A 13,803-nucleotide genomic window follows, 5' to 3' on the forward strand; every position below is an offset into this window, starting at 1 on the left:
TGAGAATAGTTTGGCGGGGACCATGATTGCCGCTGCACTGTCACGTGACAGCGTTTCGAGGCGGACATATATACCGGTGGCACCGCCTCCTTCTTCCCTTTTGCTGAGCCGGTGCGTGCGGTACAGTGGCCTGGCGGCTGGGTGAGTATCGCGCGCCTTTAGGCCTCTCTGGCGGCTCCATGCTGCTCAATGCCGACCCCATCGCGGTCCCGACGCGCTGTGGCCCCCCTCTCGGAGGGGCTTTGCCGCCGATGGGTGCGGGCTGAGGAGGATGGAGGTGGATTGTCCACTTCCCCCCCCCCCCCCCCGTGTGTGGGGGCTCCTGCTCCTCGCGGGGCGCGAAGCTTAGGTGGCTTCATTGATGTTAATGGGGGACTCGTGACCCGTGAGCTCTGGCCAGGCCGGCGCACCACAGGGCCCCTCCCGTCAGCCTAGCGGCCTCGCTGAAGGAGAAACGTTGCATACTGAGGATTTAGTGCCCTTGCGCTTTTCTAAGTTGGCGTAGGGGTGGCTTTGGTAGGCGCCGACTTTGTGGGCCTCAGAGGCCCTGCATTGTAGGGTTTTGGATTGGACTATGGGGTTGCACATGGTGCAGTGCTAGGCGAGTTGGACTCTGCCCTTAGCATCTCCGGTCTGGGAGGGTCTTCAGCAGACCATCAAGTGACTCTAGTGTAGTGGTTTTCTATGGAAGCTCATAGTAGATTAACAGATCTTGCCATAGCTTGGGTGTCCATTGGTAGCTTCTCAATAGGAAGTAGCTTGAGGAGGGATTGGTCTTTCTTTCACCATATAGGCTGGAGGTGGAGATAGAACTGGAAAAATGTAGCATCAGTGTAGTTGGAAGGTGTAAATGCTCTTGGAGTAAGTTGGAAAGAATATATGAACGTTGCATGAGAACACGTGGTGGAAAGTGTTGAATCTTTCCTAGTGTAATGCTATCTGCAGTAGTAGGAGAGCAAGCAGGTCTTTGTACAAGCATGGTTTTTCCTTAGTAATAGTTACCAGGTCCCAGATTTCCTTTTTTTAATGGGATAGTGTCATGTCTCAGTGCATCTTGGCCTCCATGTACGTGCACATGATGAAAACCATGTTGGTAGGGACATCTGAGAGTATGATGAATACCAACATCTCTGAGCTGGACATGGGGTATATTCATTGCTGGGCAATGGCATAAATAATTTGGAGGTAGTATGTTCTAGTCCAGTTTAGACAGGCAAAATCAAATTTTATTTGCGATTGCCTGAGTGTAACTAGGTGCCTCTATAAAGTTATAATTGCATTGTAGAAGGAATGGTGGGTAATCATTAATGTCCCACTTGGGGGGAGGGGAGGCTGTATTTTCTTATTGCAAAAAAAATTATCTCCTTGGCATTAACTGGCCCTTTTAATAGTCTGAGATCTAACAATAGTGCCTACAGAACAGGTTGAAGTGAATTTGTAGTAGTGTGTGCTGTAGCTGTTCTGGAATAAGTGCTTTGGAGTCGTATTAGTCTTGCACTTTTTGTCAGTCTGAAAAATGTATGCCAGGCTATCTAGGTAGGCTTTTTTCTGAAACTGAGGAAATTATGTAACATATACATTATATCTTCTGTTTTTAGCCATGATACATCAAGCAAGTTCTTCCCTCGCTGGTAATTACAAAACTGGTAGGTACTGCTTTCTAACAGTAGGGTTTAATTGGCGAAAGGGTACTATCTGGCCTAGTACAGATCCACTTGAAAATGTCTGGCTTGACTATTTTCAAGAAATCTAGAGTGCCTGCTGACCTCCCAGGAGGAGCAGGGCCAGTGTTGCTCCATGAATCTTCCAGTAGCTGTTTATTTAGCACGTTGCTCTTAATTGGCCATCTTCTATGGCTGCATGGGCAACAGGACAATCACTTCAGATAGGCCTATAACAAAAGGTTTTGAAGTGAAAGACTGTGCTATTAAACTGAACAGCCAATGATGCTTTAAAGATAAGAGTAGTGGACAGAAGTGATTTCTGAGAACTCTATTCTGAGGCTTTATTCAGTGCCTGTTATCTTTGATCTCAGACTTTGTTTTAGCAATGCCTGATTTGGTTTCTTTGTTTCTTTCCTTAGCAGACCGAGACCTGATGTCACTTGCTAAGGTAAAATCATTTTTTAATTTTTTGCCTCATGAATGAGGGACAAAGTTAGTTAAAGATATGTAAATTACGGTCTAGAGGCCTTATTTTTTTAATCCGATCAGTACGCTAGCTAAATATTTCCAGTAGCTAAATACCAGACTTTCCCCTTGTGCCACAATGATGACACTTATTTGCTACTCTTGACAAGAGAATGATGAGAGCTCTCAACCACCTGTATTTCAAACTGAGGCACAACACTGTTGGGAACAGTTTCATCTATTGATGTCTGAACCTGTTTCATAACTCTTCTCTCTTTTCTCAGGTTTTAATGGAGGAAGTTGGAAGCCCCACAGAAGGAAGATTCTCTGGTAAGAAACAGAATAACTCCTCTTGGAAAAACATCTCCATGGCCCATTAATGGGTTTCTCCTTCATGGAGCTGAGGCAGTGCAATAACAAGGATGATTATGGAAGATGTTTAGAGTTCTGTGTCTGCTTAATAAATCAGAACAATTCTAACTCTTGCTATTACTCAGTTTTTCTTGGATTGTCTTCTCCGGTTGAGTAGCTCTCTCTGGAGCATCTTTTCATTCAGAGCCACTCCTGCCTTTTGGTAGATCACACTAACTAAACCAAACTCTTTATTAGAAAAATAGCTTAGAACCAGTCTCACCAAAGCCAATACAGTGATGACAACATAGTTCAGCAGAATGCACAGTGACGAACACAAGCTTTGTCTTTCGCTCCTATCTGATGTATCTGGCTATCATGTGATCCTCCCCGATACGTATTAGGTAACGGTAATGGTGCCTAATTTTTTCCCTTTCTCTTCATATAGGCCTGAAACATGAATCCTGATGATGAAAGGTAAGTCATTAATTTTGACCTGGGCAGGTTGTTCCTCTGGCAAAAACTGCTGATTAAAAGTGATATTTGGCTAGTAAATAGTGTCTAGGGAAGAAATCCACTCTAAAGAAGTGGCTTATTTTTGGGTTGCCCAAGTCTTTCATGCACCTCAGACAAATTTAGAAGTAAACTAGGAAGTAACTTGACTTGCTCTGTATTTTCAACTGCCGTTCTCTCTTCTCTCCAGTGGAGGCTGTATATGATAATAACCTAGTTCAGCAGATGGTCTGTGAAGAGCATGCTGTACTGTCTCTTGCTCCTATCTGATGCATCCTCCAGTTGCTTGTGATTTACTCTGGCAGCTAGTTCACAAGGAAAGCTCAGGTCATAAATGTGCTCTCCCTTTGTCTACCGAAAAGTGTTCTGAAGACTGGCTGGCTTACGGCAAAATTTCTTTTTTGCTAGTCTTCTCTAGTAACTGGATTAGAGAGAAACTCTCAAAAGGGGGAGAGTCAGTTCCCACAAATGAACCTAGAAAAGGTGAAGCACAGACTATATTAGGGATAACTTGGTGTAGAACTTATTTTTGTGCTTGGATACTATTGATACTAAAACACATTAGATCAAATAGCTTGGTTTAATAGACTTAAGTCAATGGATGTGCAGTAGCTTTACAGGAAATGCTATGTAAAGCCGCGTCTCCAGTCTGTTTTGCCCATTAAACTAGAACAGTTAGCATAGTAACATTACAAATCCATCTAAGCACTTCAAGATAAGACACTTAAGTATGTCTACACTATAGCGTGTTCTACGTTGGTAGAAAAATCTTTTGTAGATTACCACCACTTCTGAGGTGGATTAAGTTGACAATCTTTTTGTAAATCTAGCTGCATCTGCGCTGGGAGTTAGGTCTACTTAATTTCACAGCCCTGAGTGATGTAGTTACGTTGACCTCTGTTTTAGGTGTAGACCCAGCCTAAATGTCTAACATGCTGGTACCCTGCTGACCGTATTGTTTTTGTGGTCATCCCCCTCACACCCCAGGTCTGTCTTCCATCTGTTCTTTTTTGTGTGTGTGTGGTGGTTGTTTGTTTGTTTTTTTTTATTTTATTTTATTCTTACATTGTTAGTTCTTTGGGGCAGAGACAGTCTTTGTTCTGCACAGAGCCTTGCAGAAAATTGGTCTTTGTCCATGATTGCTCCTAAGTGCTTCAGTAATAAAAATAATAATAAATAACTAGTGGTATGGGTACCATAAATATCTCTTCTTTACAGGCTGCGTAAAATAGATTGGCTTCGGATGACCACCTGCCTGATGTATGGAGATAAAAATTCCAACTTGAACACAGTTCCATAATGTTTGCAGGGAGAGTAAAGCACAGGACACTTCATACAAAGGTAACTTTGGAGGACATACTTCTAGTGTAAATGAATATTTCACACTGTCCTGCAGTCATCTATTAAATCTGCTTTACTCTTGCTTCTGTCCTATTGATTGAGTTTGAATGTTGGCAGTAGGAAACCTCAGAGCTTTCAAAGTGAAGCCAGGAAGGGGTAAATATATGGGACAAACAAGAAATGTAGTATGTAAGGTTGAGCTAATAGCATCTGATCCTATTAGACAATTTTCACTAGGATTCTTCAAATGTGTGCAATGAATATTCTTATAGTATTAAACCTGCTCTATGGGGGGCAGAAATCCTAAGACTGAACCATGACTTGGAGTACTGGGTTTAATTCTTGGCTTTGCCACACACTCCTTCAGTATTGGGTAATTTGCTTCATCTCCCAATGCCTTGTTTCTCCATTTTATGGATGGGGAATAACTTTCTCTGGCCTGTCTGAAAATGTAAGCAGTTCAGAACAGGGACTGTCTATGGTGCCTAGACAATCCCTGGTAGGTTAATGTTTTTAGAAAGCAGATTTGCATTGTACAGTCATACGGTATACAAATCTCCTTTACATTGCAGCAGGTGTTGCTTTAGGGGAAGTGGCCACACTAGTATTTTAATTTGGCAACTAGGTTTAATTAGATTGCCAAATGCAGAGTACTTTTTTTTTTTTCCAAGCCCTAACTATTTTTTATCCTGCATGTAACAACATTAAAAGTTTAATATGCTATTGACTTATTGTGGGAACGGTGTGGTTTTTAAAATTTCTGTCCATAAGACTGAGGTGGCACTGGCAGATGCAAGAAGCTGTTAAGTTAGTCAGGGTTTGCTCCAGAGGGAGCCCTGTCCATCTTTATTTGGGTGGTGGGCTGATGTCATCTAGGCCTCCAGACTTGTCGTCTTCACTGAAGAGTTAACTTAGGGGCCACACCTGAGTAAGACTGTAACTGTTCACTGGCCAGCGAACGCCCGAGTGCTGCTTATCTCCTTGCTTTGCAGTCAAGACTCAGCTAAATCAGCTGAGTGCTGATAACCATCCAGTGCCTTTCCATAATTTCTACCCTGTGTGCTCAGGACAGGCAAGTTCTCAGACAGCTCACAGTGAGCATATCATAGAGCCATGGGATATGCACCCAAAAGTCCTAGCAACACACAAGTGGATGCAGCACCAGTGTGGACCAGTAACTCAGATATGGCTTTGCAGTGTGGCTGCTTGCACCCAGGCTAAGCCGACCTGGGTGCTCAGACCCAACTGGTGATCACCTGACTTACTTAATCAGTGAGGAGACGTACCCAGGAAGGGGGCAGTAAAATAAAGAGCTTCTAATAGGATTGGTGCAGGATTCTTAGGCAAGTGCCCATCTCCTAGGTTAGAGAAGAGGATGTCATGTGTAACGGAAAACAGCTGTCTGTGTACTGTAGATGATGATGAATCAGGTCTCTGATCCTAATGAGGATAAAATTGACTAAACACTGATACAGTTGTATAATAATTAAATACTATAGACGCTTATTATGAGCTCCAGCTAATACCAGCTTTCTCTTGCAGGCTTCCAGAGGGTGCTTGGGTATCCTGTAAGTTCTGTATTTTTAACTTCATGGGAATACTAGAGTTAACTAGAGGTGGGAAAGGGATGGGGCTAGAGTATGCCTCTAAAATAAGGTTGTAGCTATAATCAGAGGATCTGTTAAAGTATATAGAAATATCAATGCTGGTTGCTTATTGCACATCATATCCTAAAATAGAGGGATGGGGGGGGCGAACTGGCAGAGGGCCCAACACTAACAACTTACCTAGTATCAGAGGGGTAGTCTTGTTGATCTGGTTCTGTAAAAAGCAACAGAGTCCTGTGGGACCTTTAAGACTAACAGATGTATTGGAGCATAAGCTTTCATGGGTGAATACCCACTTCGTCAGACGCCCGAAGTGGGTATTCGCCCACGAAAGCTTATGCTCCAATACATCTGTTAGTCTTAAAGGTCCCACAGGACTCTCTGTTGCAACTTGCCTAGTGTAGCAAACATGTACAGCTCCCATTGACACGAGAGAACCATTTCTCATCTGATACTCCACCACAGCCTATCCCCACCACACAGGTTTTAGTTAAAAACTGTTTGTTGCCCAGTCCATACAAGCAGCCTGTATGATGAGATGCAAATAGACTGACTCAATCATGGAGGTCTGTAATTAGCTCTATCTGATTTCAGGCATCTGGCTTGGATTTTCCTGTTTCATGGTTGATGGTCTCTGGGTTGTCCTGACACTCTGCTTCATTCCAGGACTGGGGTGACTTGGACGTACAGAGTGCCGTTATTAGCAGTGGTAAGTCATCAGTCTGCTAGTTTTGTTTTGGTTTTAACTTGGCTATTGACATAATGTAATAAATAGTTTGGTTCCCTGCTACAGTCTGGTGTCCAGGTGCTGGCATCTAAGGGTCTTATGCATTATGGTGGAAATCATACTAAAGTTTGTTAATGTAGAATTCCTGTGAGGTTTCCTGGCTTGTCCTTTTCCTTTTTCTGCCACAAGATTTCAGGTACTGTTAGCCTGCAGGGCTCACTTAAGGATAATCCAAGGTAGTGCTTCACCAGAGACTTCATGCTTTGTTTTGAGACCTGTGGATAAACAGCCACAGTGGATTTTGAAGACTTGTGTTCTAGGGAATCGTGGAATGTTGTAGGCTAATCTACATAGCAGCTGTCTCCTACAGGGTTTATAATGATGTTGACAAATGTCTGACCTGAAATCAGTATGTGGACTACTTCATTACTGAAAGACCTTGTAAATGAAGTAATACAGAAATGAAGACACACTGTTTAACTTTATGCAGAATTGCTTCTTTTTTACTCCTGGAGAGCTGTCAACAAGAAACTAATGCTCTCACTTCTGCTTGTTAGGTCCTGGCCCGGTCTTGAATAAATTTGGGTGAGTATGTATTTTTGTTTAGACTAATAAGTTGTTAACTTGTAGCTAGAAGGAGCATTGTTGTAACCAGTGATGAAATTAGATTCTGCCAAATGAATGTCCGTGATATTACTCCTTTCCGTTCCATTTACTCTGAGGTTACATTCTTGCTCCGCCAAAGTTAGAAATGGGAAAGGCAGTGTGTCTTCTAAACATAGACTGGCCCAGAAGCTTGGAGTGGAAGGGATTTTAAAAATTTACTGAATACATGGAGCGTATTGTGGCTTCTCAACTGTTAGAATACTTTAACTTGTCCCTTTTGCTCTAAAGGTTACCAGTTTAAATGACACTTATGTCTGGATGAACACCTCAGATGATGGGATCTGAAACCTCTACTGCTTAGGATGGGCCAAGGAATGATCTGTTCACCCCCTTAAATGATTAAATTAACAAAGCTTTTAAAAAGCTGGTTCATACTTCACTTGATCACTTCTGCTAGTCTTCCACACCGTAGATCAAGGAAATCTAGTTGAGCAGGTTATAGTCTAGCTAGTTTGGGTTACTAATTCATGTTATAGTACACTTTTTTTAAAAACAACTTTCTTTCCCCCCATAAGCATTAATATTAGAAGATGATGGATGATCAAGACAGCATTTCAAGTGAGAGGTTTGTATCTTATTCTGTTCCTTTGTGGGTTATATGTGGCAAAACCAGCTGGGTTTTAATCCTGTAAAAGTAACTGCATTGTGTGATGGAACCAACCTTTCATTGTTGTGGTTGTATGAAGCTCAGTGGCTTCACTTAATTAATCCTGTAAAAGTAACTGCATTGTGTGATGGAACCAACCTTTCATTGTTGTGGTTGTATGAAGCTCAGTGGCTTCACTTAAATACTATAGTTTTAAACGCTGGTCCTAGATACAGACGTGTACTACTGTAAAACACTAACACTTTCAAGAATGCGGAGATGTGTGGTAGGTGCGCCTCTAAATTAAGGAGCAAGCCCTTGTTCCAGGTGTAAGATACTGGGGCTTTCAAAAAAACCTCAGTTTTAGCCCAGCACTGTTCTCACGATAGTCAGTGGGGGGGAAAACTCCCATTAACTTAAATGAGCGCAGAGGGGGGTCCAACACAGAGCACTCACGAAAAATGTTAATAGGCTTGTAAGGTGGGATGTACCCATCTTGAGATGCTCCTAAATTTTCTTCTGTTTTGAATATGCCTCCTGCATCCACTTTAACACTTTGATACCACAGAAGCAACATGGGAGTAACTTACAAAAAGCTTAAATTCCTACTATAGCACTTTGGGTCACTCTGCAAAATGGTGATGGGAATTCTTGCAGCAGAATATTTCATGGGATGAAATGATTAAAACTGGGTAGTACACATCTGTGCAGAACCTTGGGCTCCTGGGCCCTAGCCACTGGACCACAGTGATGACTCCTTGTCTGCAAGAGTCACATAGGTACAAATTCACAAACACTGATATTGGTGTCTGGTTAGTACAAGGCTATTCCTCCAGTACCTGCAAAATGTAAATGTTCAGAGGATTCCAGCAGTGAAACCAGACTGAGTCGATTCACCACACTTGGAATCCACATTAAAATCTACTAGCTGCATATCTAGGATGCCTCCCTTGCAGCTATATGATAGAGGTTCCCTTCCCCCGTGCTTTCCTTTACAACTGAACAAACAGTGACAGTTGGCTTGGGGCTAGAATTGAAGCCTGTGATGACTTGGATTATAAGAGTAGTGGACAGAACAGGTTTCTGAAAACTTCACTCTGAGGCTTTGAAACTAGTAGTATGTCTGCAGGCAGAGCAAAGAATGACATGTAACATTTGAATTTATTTTTTCCCCTCCAGGGCTGGAGTGCACTCCTGGAAAAAGGATCACTTTGCTGAGGTAACTCTTCACTTGAACTTGGAGTAGAGTCTCTGCTCTGGTTCTCTGGCTGACAGGGGAAGCACACACTATGCTAGATATGTGCATTGAATAAAGTGTTTGCAGCCATTATGAGCTGCTCTGCTTTCCAGAGTTAGCTCTGGACAGTTGCCAGAAGCTGGGAATTGGTGACTGCAGATGGATCACTTGATTATCTGTTCTGTTCATTCCCTCTGAAGCACCTGCCATTGGGCACTGTCGGAAAACAGGATATTGGGCTAGATCACTAGTTCTCTAACTTTTGAATTGGTGACCCCTTTCACACACAAGCCTGAGTGCAAACCCCCTCCCCCCCCATAAGTTAAAAACACATGTTCAAATATTTAACACTATTATAAATGCTGGAGGCAAAGCAGGGTTTGGGGGTGGAGGCTGACGGCTCACAACCTCTCATGTAACAACCTCATGACCTCACCCCCAGTTTGAGAACCCTGGGGCTAGATGCACCTTTGGTCTGACCCAGTATGGCTGTTATGTAAATTCTAAAGCCACACAGCTCTCTGCACAGACCCAAAGCCATAGTGGACAGAAGATGTTTCTAAGAATGTAGGGCTGAGGCTTTGCTGCTTATAGATGTCTGTAATATAAGCAACAGAGAGTCCTGTGGCACCTTTAAGACTAACCGATGTATTGGAGCATAAGCTTTCGTGGGTGAATACCCACTTTGTCGGATGCACGAAATGGGCATTAAGCCACGAAAACTTATGCTCCAATGCATCGGTTAGTCTTAAAGGTGCCACAGGACCCTCTGTTGCTTTTTACAGATCCAGACTTAACACGGCTACCCCTCTGATACTTGTAATATAGGTGTGGTCATTTTTAGTCATGAGAATAGAAGAATTACCAGACATGACTCGATATGGTAAGTTGGCTGTTGCATTTATCTGACATGTAATTATGAAAATGATATCCTAAGATTCCTCTTCTGCGTCAGTTTTATGAAACATCCACTTTTACAATTGACCAACCTCACTGCTAGTTCATCACCAATTCTAAAAAGCAGAGACATTCCCAGAAAGTCACACCCAACCCAACAGCATTCTCAATCTCCTATATGGTTTGACCTAATATTTTGTTTTTATATGCTAGCTGTCTCAGTGGCAGGTTGGAATTAGGGTTGTGTACTGCAGTATGACTTTCACTCTCTATACTGAGGGTGAGATAGTACTGTTTAGCTCCAGCAGCATTGAATAAAACTGTTCCACTGCGGACTATAAAGTATATTGGTGAAATGCTGACTTCCTGTCTGTATGTACTGTTAATGATGATTTTGGTGTAAACAATGGGAATCTCTCTGAAAGAGAATGAGGAGGACTCTGATGCTGAAACAGTACAGAACTTCAAGCTGTCTCTACTAAGAATCAGATTCTACCAACCAGAACCTGTTTGTAAAAATTGAATTATTATGTTACAGAGTAAAGTTGGTCAAACAGTCAGTGAAGCAGTCAGCCCTCTGCCTGCCTGAGAGGTAAGGATAAAGCAAAGTACTGGGAGCTTATTTTAAAGATCAATGACGCTTGAGGCTTAGATTTTTGGAATCTCTTCTTGGGGGTCCACTGGACTGTCAGTTCAGATTAGTGAGGACTGTGACTGTTTTGCATATACTTGGCCATATCTGCCAGCTCCCATGACACTCTTCCTTGTGTTAGTCCTGCAGTTGCTGTTCAGCAATGGGGATGTCAGGAGAATTCTTCTGACTCTCCTACAGCAGAAATGTTCAATTAATTCTTTATGCAAAATCATTCTTAGAAAACAGCTCGACTTCCATGGCTGACGATTAGAAGGACAGTGTCTGTCTTGCTTCCATTAAAGCTAATTGGGAGCAGGATTGGGCCTCTTCTACTGGTAACTGTAATATAGTCTGATCACTGCAGTCAAACAAAGCTAGAAGCCCATCTTAGTCACATTCTACCTTAGGGTAACTCTGAATCAAAGAGCTGCTTTAAAGCCACCACATCTTGGTCTGTCACTAACTTTTCATGCTCCCACTTTGTAGGAGCGGGATGACAGCCTGAAACTAAACACCCCAGTGAATGAAAGTGCTATTAAGCCGATACAATGATGATAACATAGTTCAGCAGAATACACAATGACGAACACAGCTTTGTCTTTCGCTCCTATCTGATGTATCTGGCTACAGCTGAATCCTGACACTAAAGAGCTCTTGTGGTCTTAAAAGTAACTACATGAAAATAGCACCTTTGTATTCCACATTATCTGCTCCTTGGGGGCAATTTAGTATGTCCACTTGAAGTCTAACTTGCCCATGGGTTGTTGAGGGCAGAATTCTATAACCAGGGGCAGTGGCTGGGCCTGCAGAACCTCTATGGGGTGTGTGTAAGGAGAACCTTTTTATAAAGGACATACCCTGGTGTTGAGCCTTGTAGGTCCAGTCAAACACTGACATGATATAAAAATACACGTGGCTTTGCTCAGGAAGGTTCCTTTACAAAACTAAGATCCAGTTGTACAGATTTGCTAGCAGTTAAGCTCATGAGACTGGTGCACTTGCACTTTTACAGTGCAGGTTCCAAAATGCAGATGGGAAAGGGCACTTGTAACTACTGATGAAATTTAGATTCTGCCAAATGAGTTCCAGTGCTGTAAACCATTTCCACTCTTGCTGAGGTGCTACTCATGGGAGAACTATTAATTAATGTCCATTTCTCTTCTCTTTAGGGAGCAAAATTGGTTTGAATGGACAGTTGAGGAACCAGAAAGGTGGGTATCATTTTACTTGCATTGCTTCAACACTTAACAGTGACCTGCTGCTTTGATCCCTTTTCTGGAATGGAGAGATGATGATTACAGTCTTAGCTTGAACTCTCTCTCTGATGAGTGATGGAAAATCTAAGGTCTGATCTATTCCTATCAATAAACATCTTGTGCTTTAGAGTTCAGTGCTTCACCCTATAACAGTTTTTGTCTCTCTCCTTGCAGTGTGAAGATGTCAGATTGTGTATCCAACGACTCCTAAGTTGGCTTGTGTGTTGTGTGGTTTTTTTTTTTTCTGCACAGAAGACAGTGCCCTTGCTTCTGAGGTGTTTGGGCATAGTCATGGAGGGGCCAGAGTCAATCCTGCAGCAGTGGGTGTGTCAAGCTGGAGGGAAGCAGTCTCTCTGCCACCCCATTCAGTTTGGCCTGGAGTCCTTGCTCCGCAGTCCTGCCTGCACTCAGAGCCCACCAAGGCCTTTTAAGGGGCTTGCAAGGGTGTTGAAAGGACAGATGGGGCAGCAGTGCTTGCTGTGTTCTACCCTTGCCACAAAAGGTGACATGACTTCTGGATGAAGAGTCCTACAAATTTGTCAGAAAAGATTAAGTTCAGAATGTCTTGTAGAAGCATGTGACAAGTGGGGCAACACTGATACACACTTTGGTCTCTTCTTAAATATCCAATTAAGAAACTAGACTTGCTCTAAACTTAAACTTTTGCCATGTGTCTTTTAACCAGCACTAAGTAGGCTTTAGAAGTAAAATAGCTGTCTAACAAATTGAAATGTGCTAAAATAAACTCATCAAAAATAACTAGTCTGGAGTAGTTGTGTATTATGTATGAGTTCAAAGTCTCAGGGTATGTCTACACTATGAAATCAGGTTGATTTTATAGAAGTCAATTTTTACACAATCGCCTGTATAAAACTGATTTCTAGGTCTACACTAAGTGCATTAAGTTGGTGGAGTGCATCCTCAGTACTGTGGCTAGCATTGATTTATGGAGCAGTGCACTGTGGGTAGCTATCCCACAGTTCCTGCAGTCTCTGCTGCCCATTGGAATTCTGGGTTAAGCTCCCAGTGCCTAATGGTGCAAAAACATTGCTGTGGGTGGTTTGTCAACCCACCCTCTGTGAAAGCACTGGCAGACAATCATTTTGTGCCTGACACCAGGGAGGCTTTGAAAACCAGTTTCATGACTGTCCAGGCTTTGTGACAGTTGTGTGTTTCTCCTTGATGCAAACCCACACCCTTTGTTGATTTTAATTCCCTGTAAGCCACTCCCCTCCCCCTTTGAAATAAAGTAACTGCATGGTTTCAAAAAACAATAGACAAGATAGCCTGGGGAGGAGGGAAGGACAAGGCCACATTGTTTATTGTAATCACACTAAAAATCAAACTTTTTGAATGACAGCTTTCTGTTGCTTGGCCCATCCTCTCCAGTGGAGTGCCTGGAGCCTCCCCCACTGCATTCTTGGGCATCTGGGTGAGGAGGCTATGGAACATGGGGAGAAGGGTAGATGGTTATACAATGGATGCAGCAGGGGCCTGTGCTCTTGTTGGCTTTACTTCAGCACCAACAGATGCTTTGCTCCTCCATTAATCTCAGCATTGTCCCCTGCCTCCACTCTTCTTCCTGGTCTCTACCACTGAATGCCTACATGCATTAAGCTGTGCCCATCCAGCTGGGAGGACTGTATGAGCTTGGAAAACATGTCCTAGTGTGTGGGTTTTTTGCCTTTTAATCTGTGACAACCTTAGGGACAGAGATGATAGGGGGAGTGTAGAAATATTCTATGCTCTACAATTCTGGGGGGACTGCATTGTCATCTGTGCTGCTGAGTTTGCCATGCTGGCCAAACAGGAAACAAAATTTAAAAAGTTCCTGGGGCTTTTCCTGTGTACCTGGCTAG

At 42.9% G+C, this 13,803-nt stretch overlaps 2 long non-coding RNA genes and 10 other non-coding genes across 16 annotated transcripts; 11 read left to right on the top strand and 1 right to left on the bottom strand.

The window, feature by feature from the left end:
* Positions 1-10: 10 nt before the first annotated feature.
* On the top strand, positions 11-12,703 carry LOC101953643 (uncharacterized). 5 transcript variants are annotated; one of them, XR_010590032.1, is made up of 15 exons: positions 11-141; positions 1,599-1,646; positions 2,084-2,112; positions 2,414-2,459; positions 2,929-2,957; positions 4,212-4,334; positions 5,877-5,902; positions 6,536-6,650; positions 7,226-7,253; positions 7,850-7,899; positions 9,100-9,139; positions 9,943-10,040; positions 10,593-10,646; positions 11,858-11,899; positions 12,119-12,703. It is a non-coding gene; the product is annotated as an uncharacterized LOC101953643 (long non-coding RNA). The 5 variants fall into 5 exon arrangements; XR_010590031.1 differs by having other exon boundaries at positions 12-141; positions 9,986-10,040; XR_508545.4 differs by lacking the exon at positions 9,943-10,040 and having other exon boundaries at positions 20-141.
* Positions 1,065-1,142, top strand: LOC112059346 (small nucleolar RNA SNORD74). The gene has a single exon (XR_002888616.1). It is a non-coding gene; the product is annotated as a small nucleolar RNA SNORD74 (small nucleolar RNA).
* Positions 1,939-2,005, top strand: LOC112059353 (small nucleolar RNA SNORD75). Its single transcript, XR_002888623.1, has one exon. It is a non-coding gene; the product is annotated as a small nucleolar RNA SNORD75 (small nucleolar RNA).
* On the top strand, positions 2,262-2,343 carry LOC112059339 (small nucleolar RNA SNORD24). The gene has a single exon (XR_002888609.1). It is a non-coding gene; the product is annotated as a small nucleolar RNA SNORD24 (small nucleolar RNA).
* On the top strand, positions 2,769-2,852 carry LOC112059349 (small nucleolar RNA snR60/Z15/Z230/Z193/J17). The gene has a single exon (XR_002888619.1). It is a non-coding gene; the product is annotated as a small nucleolar RNA snR60/Z15/Z230/Z193/J17 (small nucleolar RNA).
* LOC112059347 (small nucleolar RNA SNORD44) lies at positions 6,467-6,531 on the top strand. The gene has a single exon (XR_002888617.1). It is a non-coding gene; the product is annotated as a small nucleolar RNA SNORD44 (small nucleolar RNA).
* Positions 7,042-7,105, top strand: LOC112059352 (small nucleolar RNA SNORD78). Its single transcript, XR_002888622.1, has one exon. It is a non-coding gene; the product is annotated as a small nucleolar RNA SNORD78 (small nucleolar RNA).
* Positions 7,318-7,393, top strand: LOC112059345 (small nucleolar RNA SNORD47). The gene has a single exon (XR_002888615.1). It is a non-coding gene; the product is annotated as a small nucleolar RNA SNORD47 (small nucleolar RNA).
* Positions 7,831-8,178, bottom strand: LOC135973240 (uncharacterized). Its single transcript, XR_010590037.1, has 2 exons — positions 8,080-8,178; positions 7,831-7,995 (listed from the first exon to the last, which is right to left on the bottom strand). It is a non-coding gene; the product is annotated as an uncharacterized LOC135973240 (long non-coding RNA).
* LOC112059354 (small nucleolar RNA SNORD75) lies at positions 8,958-9,025 on the top strand. The gene has a single exon (XR_002888624.1). It is a non-coding gene; the product is annotated as a small nucleolar RNA SNORD75 (small nucleolar RNA).
* LOC112059340 (small nucleolar RNA SNORD79) lies at positions 10,432-10,511 on the top strand. Its single transcript, XR_002888610.1, has one exon. It is a non-coding gene; the product is annotated as a small nucleolar RNA SNORD79 (small nucleolar RNA).
* LOC112059348 (small nucleolar RNA snR60/Z15/Z230/Z193/J17) lies at positions 11,229-11,311 on the top strand. The gene has a single exon (XR_002888618.1). It is a non-coding gene; the product is annotated as a small nucleolar RNA snR60/Z15/Z230/Z193/J17 (small nucleolar RNA).
* Positions 12,704-13,803: the final 1,100 nt, after the last annotated feature.

The sequence above is a fragment of the Chrysemys picta genome, chromosome 8, assembly GCF_011386835.1.
Source record: "Chrysemys picta bellii isolate R12L10 chromosome 8, ASM1138683v2, whole genome shotgun sequence".
NCBI classification, from domain to species: Eukaryota; Metazoa; Chordata; order Testudines; family Emydidae; genus Chrysemys; species Chrysemys picta.